The sequence below is a fragment of the Ursus arctos genome, unplaced genomic scaffold (assembly GCF_023065955.2).
Source record: "Ursus arctos isolate Adak ecotype North America unplaced genomic scaffold, UrsArc2.0 scaffold_16, whole genome shotgun sequence".
Lineage (NCBI taxonomy): Eukaryota > Metazoa > Chordata > Mammalia > Carnivora > Ursidae > Ursus > Ursus arctos.
Genome location: NW_026622830.1, coordinates 59885549 through 59898798, shown reverse-complemented (window position 1 = coordinate 59898798; position 13250 = coordinate 59885549). Strand labels below are relative to the sequence as shown.

General features: G+C 47.4%; 1 protein-coding gene and 1 long non-coding RNA gene across 9 annotated transcripts in view; one reads left to right on the top strand and one right to left on the bottom strand.

The window, feature by feature from the left end:
• The window catches only part of LOC125282066 (focal adhesion kinase 1-like), a 424568-nt gene that overhangs the window by 250580 nt on the left and 160738 nt on the right, over window positions 1-13250 (bottom strand). The gene's annotated exons all lie outside the window — the stretch shown is intronic.
• LOC125282090 (uncharacterized) overlaps window positions 1-13250 on the top strand; it is a 106164-nt gene that overhangs the window by 75316 nt on the left and 17598 nt on the right. For 2 of the 8 annotated variants that reach the window (XR_008959666.1, XR_008959665.1), the window contains exons 5-9: window positions 339-442; window positions 1620-1778; window positions 2126-2200; window positions 2315-2845; window positions 3228-3349. This is a non-coding gene — a long non-coding RNA (uncharacterized LOC125282090). Of the gene's footprint in view, window positions 1-338; window positions 443-1619; window positions 1779-2125; window positions 2846-2966; window positions 3069-3227; window positions 3350-4952; window positions 5526-5577; window positions 13055-13250 lie in introns of all 8 variants that reach the window. The other 6 variants (XR_008959664.1, XR_008959662.1, XR_008959659.1 and 3 more) reach the window with 6 other exon arrangements.

The window sequence follows — 13250 nt, the reverse complement described above, 5'->3', positions numbered from 1 at the left end:
CTCGGGCACTGCTCTTCCCTTGATCAGGTGTCAGGGTGGAAGGCCCTGGTCTTTGCCCTAGGGACTGTGCAGTCCCTAGGCTCTTCCTTCCAGAGGCTGACTGTGACTTGCATGGCCCAATGTTGGGATGCTCAGTTCCTCCTTGACTTCTTCCTTGGAGTGAGGTAAAATCCTTTCTCTCCCAGCAGTGGGACTCTCTGGGCCTCACGTGTGCCCTTCGGCAGGTCCCTGGACATCTGCTTCATCCAGGAGGAGTGATTTAAACTGAGGGTGACTGAAGCTCTAGAGAAAATCAGCCTCCACTACCCACATGACAGCTCATTCTCTTCCCTCCCCAGGCCTGTCAAATCCTGCAGAACTACTACTCCCTGAATGCCATCGTCTCGGCTCTGCAGACTGTCTCAATATACCACCTCAAGAAGACATGGGAGAAAGTTTCCAGGTGAGACGGTCTCTCTGCATGGACGGACCAGGATAGATGAGGGATCTCCCAGAGGCCTGTCCTCTTCCCCCTCAGCCAGCTTGGACCTCCTGGGAAGCAGCAATCCCTGACTACAGGACCTGGGCTGGCAGGCGGGTCTCTCAGCCTCCCTGGAGAATAGGCCACCATGTCTCCTGCTTTAGAAATCAGTTTTCCTAAATGTTCCCCCACAAGGCTGAGCTGAATAAATATTTTCATGTGTTTACAACCACTAAACTCTGCCCAATTGAAACCAAAATTGACCAAAACAGAGCTGCTCAATTAATATGGGAATGGAGTCATAGGATGACCTACATCAGAGCTCTGTCCCATGTCCTACAAAGACCTTAGTGCTCAGAGGAACCCAGAGAAAACTGTTATCCAGCCAATTTGACACTTTGGGGTTCTCAAATAAAAGGGACTTGCACTCAACCCTGCCACATTATTCCTCCAATCGTCCTGCCTCCTTTCCCTCTATTCAGGAAGTGCTTTCAAAACTTTAAAAAGCTGGGCACTGAAGACAACCCACAGAGCAGGAAACTAGTCATCAAGGTAGCATGGAAGGTGCAGGTCTGGAAAGAGAAGAAGGGTGTGAGGGAACAGGGTCCTGCATGGATGAAATAGGGAATGGCCTGAAGCATTCCTTGGAGAGGGGAAGCCTTTGGCATGAATGTGGTGACAGGCTGGGGTGAAGATTCCGTTGGGGGTGGAACAACCAGGTGCTGCTCAACCAGATTCCCTAGCCTAGACACCCTGTCTCTCTGTGTCAACAGCTAGTCCAGATGGACACCTGTACAAACCTTGAAAGCCCAGAGGACAGGGCTCTGCTCAGTGATGGGGATGGGATGGGTTGAGGGCCACAACAATAATGATAGTAATACGATACTGAGTCCTCAGGAGACGATGGGAGGTAGGTAGAATTCTCACTTTTCCTGATGAGAAAACAGGCTCAGGGAGGCCAGACTTCAAGCTCAGGGTCACACATAGAGTGAATGTTGGAGCTGAGATTTGTCTAGAATCACACATGGCATGCTTAAGGATAATGTTTATCAGTTATCAGCTGACTTAAGTCAGATATCTAGGGTCTGAATTAAAAGATGGTGGGGGCAAGTGGACTGAGGGTATTATGGTCTCAAGGATCTTGTCCTTGGCCCTACAGGAGCAACCATCTAATAAATCTGCCACCCTGGTGATGGCCCTCCGGAGAGCCTAGAAGAAGAGGCTGCAGAAGAAAGTGAGTGTGCCTGAGACCCAGGGCCTCCAAAGTCAGAGGAGAGGGGCTTCTCCCTGAGGGCTGGAAGCCTCCAAATCAGTACAGGTGGGACTTCAACTCCAGCTCCACTTCCTGTTGCTTCTAAAATTCTTGTTTCAAAGTGACCAGAAGGAGGGTCTAGAAAGCTGGATCCAGAATGGGTTTCGGAATGGGGAGGAGCCCAGGGCTATATACCCTGTGATTTTCTAAAAGCAGGCCCTGGAGGTGATTAGGAAGAGTATGACGTTCTTGGAGGGTGAGGGGAAAGGGAATTGAGGGGAGACTGCTAAGGGTCCTAGGCTGCTCCATGTGGGAAACTGGGGTGGGCGAGGAGGCTGCAGCATTTTCAGGGGAGGGTCCCTGTGGGCACCAGAGAGCAGGGACTCATCCCAACCCTCCCCCTCATGACACAGGGTGTTGTCCCCTAACTTGGCACTTTCCTCACTGAACTGGTGATGCTGGATATTGCAATGGAGGACTATCTGGAGGTGGGTGAGCCTGAGGATTGTGGGGGAGGGACCAGAATCCGGAGGTTTGGGAGCAGAGCGCCCCTGTACTGAGCCCTGAGCTCTCAGGACTCGGCAAACCTCCCCTCATGACAGCCTCACGGCTACCCTGTGAGCCTGGGGGCTGTTGCCCATCTCAGGGATGAGCGAGGTGAGGCTGCAGTTAGGCCACGGCTCCCGGTGCCGAAGACTGGTGAAGCAGCAGAGCTTCCTGAAGGCAGGGCTGCATTAGGTCTGTCTGACTGGACCTCAGCCTCCCCCGGTGAGTTTGCCCGTGGGGGGAGAATGAAGTCAGGACCCTCCACGTCAGCAAGCACCTCAGTAGCCGCAGCAGCCCCTTCCTGCCTGAGGCTTCGGCCTCCCCTACTGTCTTCCGAGAGGGTGGTGCTGCAGGGTCCCGACCTGTAGCCAGTCCATCTGCCCCATGTCCTCCTTTCTCTGGACCCCAGAGCCTGGCCTAGATCCCAGGCCCGCTATCTGTGTATGCACGGCCCCCTCACGGGTCCTGGCCATGGTGCAGCATGAGAAGGGATGGGAATCAAGTGCTCCTAAGAACCAGGGGCCTCATTCTGATGGACTTTGTCTGCTTTCCACGGGAATGAGATCAACGACCACAAAAGAAATAAGGTGAGCATATGTGGCGCTTCCCGCAGGGAAGGGTAGGGAGTGGGCCTCAGAGATGTCCCTGGGAAGAACATTGCTTGGCTCCATCCCCTCCACCTCACATTTCCTGGGATCCCTTGAGAAGAAAGCAGTGCAAGACCCATCCCATTAGGAGATGGGGACAGACGCATGGCATCCAGGAGAACTTCCCGGAGGAGAGGCTACTGATATTCACCTCTGAGAACAGGTGGAGACCGGATCAATCTCTAGGCAGGAGGGTGGCCATGTGTGCCAGGACCTGGGATGGGTGCCCGGTCCTGCTGCTCAACCCTCACCAGACCCTGCAGCTCCCGCTCACCCCCCCCCCAAGGCTCCCTATACATCCTGTGCTTCTCTCTCTGCTCAGGAATACCAAGTCATGACGGACATCGTGCTGCTCCAGGTGGCTGCTGAGAATTACACCCTAGAGCCCGAGGATCCTTTTCAGGCCTGGTTCCAGGCTATGGAGTCGCTCAGCGAGGCTGAGAGGTGAGGCCCATCAGGATCTGGGTCGGTGAGGTTCGGGGTGGACTCTTTCTGCTGGCCACTCCTGGGATCCTCCTTCCCTGGGCAGCCTCAGGCCTTGTTGCCGGGGCGCCTGACTCCAGCTGTGGGCAAACACTGGCAGGGACTCTTGAATGGAAGCTCTTGGGCAACTCACAGGTATCCCTCTGTCCTTAGCTACACCCTGTCCTGCCAGCTGGAGCCCCGGTCCTAGCTGGTCAGCAGCACTCAAGAAGGAGAAGAACTAGCCGCAGTCAACCTCAGGGCTGAGCAAGTGTCCAGTGGCCCTGCAGGGATTCCTCAGCAGCTGGGGATTTGCGGTGCATGCGCCCCATGTGTTCCACACCCCTTCCTCCCATCTATTTAGTTATTTGACGGGGGGCAATATTTATTCTCTTAAATAGTAAGTGGTAAATTCAAATATTATTATATTAAAGCCCTTTTTTTCTTTTAGAGCCCAAGAGTGTGGTTTGTTCTTTTACTTCCTACAGTAACGTAAAAGATATAGACTCTCATATTCATTCCTGAACTAAGGAATCTTAAAGCGTCATCAGCTATTGTATGTGGGAGGAAGGAGAAGAGCCAGTCCTCCTCCCTAGCTACTCATACAATCCCGAATTCCTCCATCACCACAACTGTGCCTGGAAGTTTGTTGAATGTTCCCTTCCTCGGAGATAGAGCAGAAAAGACTGTCCCAGGTCTTGACCTCCTGAGTAGGAAAGTCAAAGTGTGGACCTAGGCCAGTGTCCCCATTGCTGATGCTCTGTGCTACTGATCTGCACTTATCACTCAGCTACGGGATCATTAGTCACAGAGCAGGGGGGTTTCAGCATCCGTGTACACTCCCAAAGTACTAAAGTGTACACATTTCCCAAACACTGACCACGTTATAAGGTGGCCTCAGTGGTCACATAACCCAGAACAACTATAGATGGATTTAACAGCCAGCTCTGACATAGTCATTAGAGTGAAAGTCACATAGAAAGTCCACATGCTCCTGGTCAGTCCACTGATTCTGAGAGCTAAGAGGCCCCATGTAGGACAGTGTAGGCCAACATCTGTCATAGCTGAGGTCATTGCTTGTACATGGCCCAGAGCAGTTAAGAATCAGGAAGATAATTTAATGTGATTTATGACATCACCATACCATGAGAAATGCTCAAATCCTGTAAGTCCATACCCAAGATACAGTGGCAAATAGGAATTTAAAGTAAAACTTGGCTTTTAGCTTGGTGCCCATCACCCTTGTTGCAAATCTCCTAAACAGCTGGGTTAGGGAGTGTCAGTGTTCACTCCGTGCCTCCTTTACTTTCCCCATTGTGCAATCTTGGCACCCTTGTCACAGATCATTTATCTATGTACGTGTGAGTTTATTTGGGGGCTCTCTGCTCTGTTCCACTGGTCTACCGGCCTGTTTTTATGCTAGTACCATTCTGTTGGATTACCGTAGCTTTGTAATATGCTTTAAAGTCAGGAAGTGGGGGGATTCCATCTTTGTTCTTCATTCTCAAGATTGTTTTGGTTATTAGGGGTCCTTTGTGGTTCCATATATATTTTAGGGTTTGTTTGTTTGTTTGTTTCTATGCAGTGACATTGGGATTTCTGTAGGTCGCTTCCTCTAGGACCTGGTGGTTGACCTTACTGTTTAGTGTCCCAGAGTCTTAAGTTGTGCCCGTCATGTGTGCACGAGCCCAGAAATGCCTATACATGAATGATCAGATCAGGCCAGCAAACTACAACCAAGAAACAACCAGCGGAGGGCAAGTGACCTCTTTTTCATCTTTGGATTCTAGAACTGTGCTCTCCAGGGTGCTAGCCTCTAGCCACATGTGTCTGCTTATAATTAATTTTACACCAACATTCAGCGAATTAAAATAACACCACATTGCTCACTCACACTAGCCACATTTCAAATGTGCCCATACTAATTTGAATCTCAGGTGGTAAGTTTGGAGGTAAGAGCTGCAATGTGCCTGTAGAACTGAGAGTGTGAAAGCTGATTCATTCAGCATCTCTGTCTCATTCGAAGGTTTGTAACTGTGATCAATTCTTGTTGAAGGGCTCTGACTCCACCAAGTATAGAGAACTTCTGAGAACCCACAGGAAATATCAGGTTGATGCCGTATGACCCACACAGCCTCAACTAGAGGAGGAGGAAAGGGTGAGCCCCTCTAATTGATGTGTTTCTATATATCATATTTGTGTTTCTATAGATTTTCTTGTGGAGAGCATTCAAGATTCCAGTAGTGAGGAGGATGACTCTCCAGGTAGGGAACAACACTCAGGTAGGAAGCAATGCAAGAGGGTTCCGGGTACAGTTGGGTTGCACCTGCTGCTCTGGAGACTGAGGAAGGTGGATAGGAAAGCAGAAAGGGTAGGGAAATATATGTACAAGTCTAATTTGTTCATTTCATATTTTAATGACATATTAGAGGAATGGAGTCCATAAGCATCAGGTGTGCTGTGTTTGCAATCATTTTTGCTTTCCTATTTAAAAATTCTTTCCCATGGGGGCGCCTGGGTGGCACAGCGGTTAAGCGTCTGCCTTCAGCTCAGGGCGTGATCCCGGCGTTATGGGATCGAGCCCCACACCAGGCTGCTCCGCTATGAGCCTGCTTCTTCCTCTCCCACTCCCCCTGCTTGTGTTCCCTCTCTCGCTGGCTGTCTCTATGTCTGTCGAATAAATAAATAAAATCTTTAAAAAAAAAAAAAATTCTTTCCCCTGAAACCTGTACTTCCTTCTCTTTCCCACTGCCAGATGTCAAAGCTTAGGTTCTGTTTCATTAGCACCTCTTGGGATTTTGGTATCTTTCTTGTTATTAACCTTGATGGATGTAATCTGGTGCGACCCAACAGACACTTGAATCTGGATACAAAGTTCTAGCATGAGCCAGGAGGTAGATGAGAGGTCAACTCTCTCCCTTTTAACGTATAGGACTAGTAACATTATGTTCCTGTCCTGTTTGCTCCTCCTTAAAGGCCACTTCCATAGCTAGGTGAGTTGAAGAATCTTTCCTCTGAAATTATGCATATGCTCCAATGTGCTTTAGCTCATCCCAGCCTCCATACCTCACCCAAGTCTGAACTGTGAATGTGCTTCCATCTGAAAGAGGCCCATGTGCAGCTGCCCTGGAGACCCTCCATGGCCGGCAGGGATTCTAGAGGACTGTATGAGGAGCTGCTGGGCCCATTTCACACACCAGCTTTTACAGCCCTGCTGACCCGGTGACCTGGCATTGACCACAGGACACGACCTCTCTCTGGGCAGCAGGGCAGGGAGTCAGTGCTCCTCTCAGAACCCACTGCCTCAGCCACACATTGGCCCTGCCCCCCACACCTTGGTCATGCCTACCCCAGGCCTGCCCAAAGCCCACCCTCCCAGTCCTTCCAAGGTTCAGGGCAAACTCCGGCAGGTAGTGTGTGTTTGTGTGATCGCATCAGCTGTAGAGCCCCTGTTGCCCCACGTATAGACTAAGGGAATTTAGACAAGTTAGCTTACTTCTGATTTCATGTTCATGCTCTCAAGGGGGCTAGGAAACCTATGGGATTTTTTGAGAACGATCTTCAAGTAACTGCAATTACCCCAGGCCCAGGACAGGTAGTATGTGGAACTCATTGCCATTCTGTCCCATAGGGCCCAACAAAACCCCAGTCCCATTACAGGTGCCCCCTGGGTTTGGATGGATTGGTTAATTGATCAATTGATTGATGAGGGAGGGTGGCAGTGTACCCATGATCATTCCTCCGGTGTCCCCATATTTTAAAATAACATGGCTGGTAGAGGCTGACACGGAGAAGGACGATGAACACTAAATAGTGGAGAGAAGTGGAAGGGGAGTACTGAGTCATGAGTACTGAGGAAGGCAACATCACACACAGAAATGCATGCAGATGGTGACTGCCTTCTTGTAAGGACAAGATGACACAGGAGTTCATTCATGGTCACAGTTATGAAATTTGAAGGCGGGAAAAAATATGTTGCAGATCACAGAGACCCATTCCCTCATTGCAGAGGGGAAGACAGAGTCATCCCCAGGTCGGCCTTTATCCTGCCAGGAGCAGTGGGTCCAAGTTCTCACCCCAACCCTGACTGTCCCCGTCCTTTCCCAAGGCTTCCTCCTCCCCACTCCTACAATTATCCATGCACAGGATTACATGCAGGGAGCAAAACTGTGCATGCAGTTTATTTCCTCTTTCATCTCTTTTCACTTTGTTTTTGCTATCTATAAGCTCCTCTTTGTAGCTCTTCCCCCATTCCCTCTTTATAATTCTCATCCTGTAGTATGTGGTCTCATACAGGCACTTAAGGTCCTTGGATCAATGTCTATAAAACCTCCTGCAGCCTACCTCATTCACATTCTTAGTGTTGCTCTGGCCCCTTACGCTGGGTCTGTACCACGGACTCCTGCTGCGCAGCCCTGAATGGCCCCAGCCAGGAGCTGGGCTGGGAGTCGGAAGGGTCCCTGCTGGAGGGGCCCCGGGAATTCTGGATCTGCTCTCAGCATCCTCCACTTAATGGTTACCTGCCCTGGGTGGCTCTGGTTATGCCTGATTCTTGTCTTCCTTTCAGCTGTGAACAAATTTTTTTGTAATGGACTCAAAAGAAGGAAAAGACAAAGCAAATTGGGGCAAAGAAGAACAGGAAGAGGAAATGTGAGTGCAGGGCACTTGGGATGAAAATGGTAAAGCAAACGAGTGCACATGTTCTCCGTTGCTTCCGTAACTTCCTTGTTGGCACCGCAGGAAAACCAACCAAACACTGGGGTGACCGCTAATGTATGCGGCCACAAAAGCGGAGACAGGGTGGTGGTAATAGTAGATACAGGCAACATAACTACCTTCCAAGGACGCTGCCACACTCTTTCTGAGCTAATTATGTGTAATCGTTGTGCCTAGACTATACATGGAGTAGATGATTTTATTCATGTAACCTAATAAGTTAGATATTATTCTTAACTCCTTCTATAGGAGGCTGCCAGGGTCCTGGAGATGCTCTGTGTGTCAAATTGGTGTTGGCAACAGATGCATTTATATTACAGGAAACCATAAAGCTAGACATTTAAGATTCGCGGGCTTTACAATATGTAAAGTAAACATCAATTAAAAAACAAATGTAAAACTATTTTTTCCTACAAAACAAACTCAGGCACAGATCGTTTCCTCTGATTTCTACAAAGTGTTTTAGAAGTGATGCCACTCTCCGACATCCTCTTCCAGAGAACATATGCAGAGGGAACACACCTACACTGCTTTCATCAGATCAGGAGAATTTGGATGCCACCTAGCAATAGACATCACAGTAAAGGGAAATCACAGGTTAACTCTTCTGAACGTAGATGTCAAGATCCAAAACCAAACATCAACGCTCTATAAATCCACAGAGTTTTTATAAAGGATTGAAACTGGGATTTCATGGAGTGATTTCCATTGGTTGATGTGAACAGGATTACTGGGTGTTTGGGTGCTGCCTGGGACAGTGGTGAGAAGGGACAATGCCATTGGGTTGGTGGAATGAACATTTGGTGGCAGAGGGAAGAAACTCTCTCCCTGCAACTGCAAGGTCTAGAGAAGGGTGAGGAGTCTACAGAGACTTCAGAGTTTGGGGAGCGGGAAGTGCACACTCAGAGTGTAGGCTCTGCCTGCTCAGGCTATTGCTCAGATCAGTGGTCAGAAGAGAGTGGAGGACATGTCAGCTTCATCTATTAAACCAGCAAAGCACCAGTCCATCAGGTCACTTTCCTCATTAGCTAGTGGTTCATCCAGGGTTGGTTCTTGAAGGCCAAGCTGATTCATTAGAGAGGAGTTATATGTGCAAGTTGGCTTGGAAAATCCTGGGCTCTGGGCCACATAGGAGTCAAGCAGCCCACTGGTCACACCGTCGGTCTGCCTTGAGGCAGCTGATGTGTGATGATGTGGGAGGAGGAGGGATTTTCCCCCGACCTGTTAAGGGACTTCCTTTCAGGAAAATATCATAGCTTTTGGGTCAGAGATTGAAACGTTTGGGTGGAGGCATGTGCCCTTCTCTTGGCTCCAGCACCTTCTATGTCCTGACAGCAACTTTGGGGCAGGAAAATTTGGGGAATGGAGGGAGGGTAGCCCTTGGTTCAGAAGTCCAGCACATGATCTGGAGGACTCAGGGGAGGCGGTAGGGGTTGTTCAGGGATCTCTGTCCCCAAGGAAACAACTACTTTCCTATCTCAGATCTGTCATCAGCCTTGTGACTCCAGGCGTCATTTAGAATCTCTACAATTTAGAGCCATGAATCACAAAACAGGGGTCACAGCACCTACCCTGCATAACCCATGAGGATGATGGGGGATGACAGGAAATGATGACAGATACTCTCCATGAGCTGTAAAGCATCATGCCCATGTGAGGGCTGAAATGTCACCTTGCACCCTCCCCTGCCCTGTATCTGTTCGAGTTTCCTCTCCGGAGGCAGCCACTCCTGTATTCCTTGCTTATTCTTGCAGACAGTTAATGCTGGAACACTTACACAGCACTTACGCAGCACCGGTCATTTTCTCCAGGTGCTGTCTGGACTGTCTTATATTAAGCTTCATAAGGGAATACTAGTAAATAGGCCTCATGCCGCAGAACAGGGAACCAGGGACAAAGGGGTTAAGTAACTTTCCCAGGTACATGTGTCTTCTAGCATGAGTTGATACCAGCCACCAGACACCAGCTCTCATGCTCTCTCTCTCCGTCCCTGTGCTGTGCTGCCTTTCTACATTGTCTCATCCTCATGAAATCACAGCCCCATCACAGATCATAATACCCCTCTTTGCTCATAGAACAGAAGTGCAGCATAGGAATGAATGAATGTGCTCCCAGGGTCTTCTCTCAGCTGCATATCAACAGTTCTATTTTCAGTATGTTTTCTAGGATTGTGGCTCAGGTTATAAAAAGAGAAAGATCATAAGGGATTCAAACACAGGATTCACAATATAACTATTTGTGTTTAAGAAGATCTGCTGGCTGTCCACTCTTCTGCTGGCTGTGCCCACAGTGGTTCAGCCACATTGAAATGGGCATCTGACCAAACAACATGGTAGGGCCACAAATATCACCCCCACTAACTACTCCATTGAAGATGGCATGGGAGTAAAATCAGTAATTAGATTCAAGAAGAAGGACTGTGGTTTGTACAAAAGACACTGGATGTTGGAAAGGAAGGAGTGAGCAGGGAAGGTGCATACTCAAGGGCCAGTGTGGCTACTTCCTGCTCTCAGCCATGCCTTCCGTAGTGGCTGCTCTGAGGGTGGGTCAGATAGTCAGGGAGACACGGGAGGTGTGTAGATTTCATCCACTAAGCCACAAAAGTCCAGCCTGGCAGACCCCTCTCCTAGTTAATGAACTGCTCATCATCCAAGTTTGGTCAGTTGAAGACGAAGCTAGTTCTTTGGGCAACTGTCACGTGGGCAGTTGGTTTAGAATGTCCTGGGTTCTGAGCCAGTTGGGAGGCAAGCAGACTACTGGTCATTCAGGGTGATCACCTGACCACCAGGGAGTCTCACTGAAAGGCAGCAGATAGAATCAAGTGCTGGGGGCAAGTGAGGGGAGATGGAGACATGCTCAGATCCCCCCACTCCATCAGGGGTTGTTCTTCATTTGGAGGAAAGACAATGTATTTTGAGTCAGGGATTGAAACACAGAGCCAGGAGTTGGGTCAGGATTTGAGCCATCCTCTTGGTGCAGGCACCTCCTTGACATACCAGGTGTCTGCCTGCAGAAACCTTGGGGCAAGAGGATATGAGCAAGGGAGTGAGGAAAGGGCTCAATTCAGGTGTCCAGGACCTGATCTCGTATTCAGGTGATCAGGGATCTCTATCTCCAGGGAACCGTCTGTATCCCCTGACTCAGAACCATCATTCAGTTGCAGTTGAGCTGCAACTCTGAGAAAGTCACTTAATCTCTAAATTTCAGTACCTGCACCATGAAATATGGATCTCAGCCCCTACTCCTCCCACCCTGTGAGCATCACAAGAAATGACTTTTCACTATTGGAAGTTGAATATTGAAGTCTCCAATTGTTATTGTTGAGGGGTCTGTTTCTCTTCATTTTTGTCAGTTTTATGTATTTTGGAGTTCTCTTGTAAAACGTTCATAATCTCGAAGGATGGGCCCTTTTGTCATTATAAAATGTCCTTTTTTTTTCTAGAAGAAAAATGTCATAAAAGTTTGTCTTATATTATCAAAGCCAGTCTCGTTCTCTTTTGGTTACTACTTGCTTAGCATTTATTTTCCTTTTATTTTCAACCTCTCTGTCTTAGACTTAAAGCGTGACTCCCTCATAGGCAGCAAATGGAGATTATAGGGTTTTTTTTAAATCCATTCTGCCAATATCTGCCTCTGAATTGGAGTATATAATCCATGAATATTTAATTACTAATCAGCTAGCATTGGTATCTGTTTTTTGTTTTGGTTTGGTTTTTTGGCTGTATATGTCATCTCTTTTCTAATAGTCCTCCATTACCGGTTTTTTATGTTATGTTCTAGCGTACCGAATACATTTCCATGGTGCTTCTTTTGCTATATATTCTGGGTTATGTTCTTAGTAGCTTCCCTCAGATTATAATTAACACCTTAAATTATAACATTCTAATTGGATTAATACCAGATTAATTTCCATGGCATATAGAAACTACCTTCATGTAGATTCAATGCACACCCTCCCCTTATTGCCATGGTCATACAAATTATATCTTTATACACTGTGTGCTCGTCAGCATGTTTATAATATTGACTTCAGGTGGTGCCTTTTAAATCAGGAGAAAATAATACATTGTTTACAATTATACACATCTTACATACTTTTATATTTTTTATTTAAATTCATTAGCCAACATATACATACTTATATATTTACACTTTCTTGTATATTAACCTATGCAACTCTTTATTTCTTCATGTAGATTTAAGTTACTCTGTTGTCTTTTCATTTCAGCTTGAAGGGCCCTTAGTATTTCTTTGTAGGCCTTGTGAAAGCAGTGGGTTCTCTCAGATGCTATCTGGGAATGTCTCAACGTCTCCTTTATTACTGAAAGACATCTGCTAGATGCAGAGCTCTTGGCTGACAGTTCCTGTCTTTTGGCACTTTTCATGTCATCCCACTGCCTTCTGGCCTCTGGTTTCTGATGAAAATTAGCCATAAAATTGAGGAGCCTTTGTAAATGATTAGTTGCTTTCATGATTTTCTCTTTGTCTTTGGCCTTGAACAATTTTATTATGAGGTGGGTTTATCCTGCTTGGACTTTTTTGAACTTCTTGAATATTTTTATTAATGTTTCTCATGAAATTTGGTGAGATTTTGGCTATTGTTACTTCACATATTTTCACTGTCCCTCTCTTTTATTTATTTTATCTTTTACTTATTTTATATTTCATTCCCTGTCTTTTATTTTTCTGGGGACTTTTCTTTGTGCATATGTTGGCATGCTTATTGTATTATACAGGTCCGCGAGGCTCTGCTATTTTTTTCTCCCATCCATATTTTTTAACTCACTGTTCATCAGACTGGATCTCTATTAATCTATCTTCAAATATTTGTCTTTTTCCTGCTCAAATCTGTTGTTCAGCTTTGTTGTGGCTTTGTGTCTCCCCAAATTATACATTAAAGTTGTACCCCACAGTACCTGTGAAAGTATCCTTATTTGGAAATAAGGTCTTTGCAGATATAATCAAGATAAGGTTACACTGGGGGCGCCTGGGTGGCACAGCGGTTAAAGCGTCTGCTTTCGGCTCAGGGCGTGATCCCGGCGTTACGGGATCGAGCCCCACATCGGGCTCCTCCGCTATGAGCTTGCTTCTTCCTCTCCCACTCCCCCTGCTTGTGTTCCCTCTCTCGCTGGCTGTCTCTATCTCTGTCAAATAAATAAATAAAATC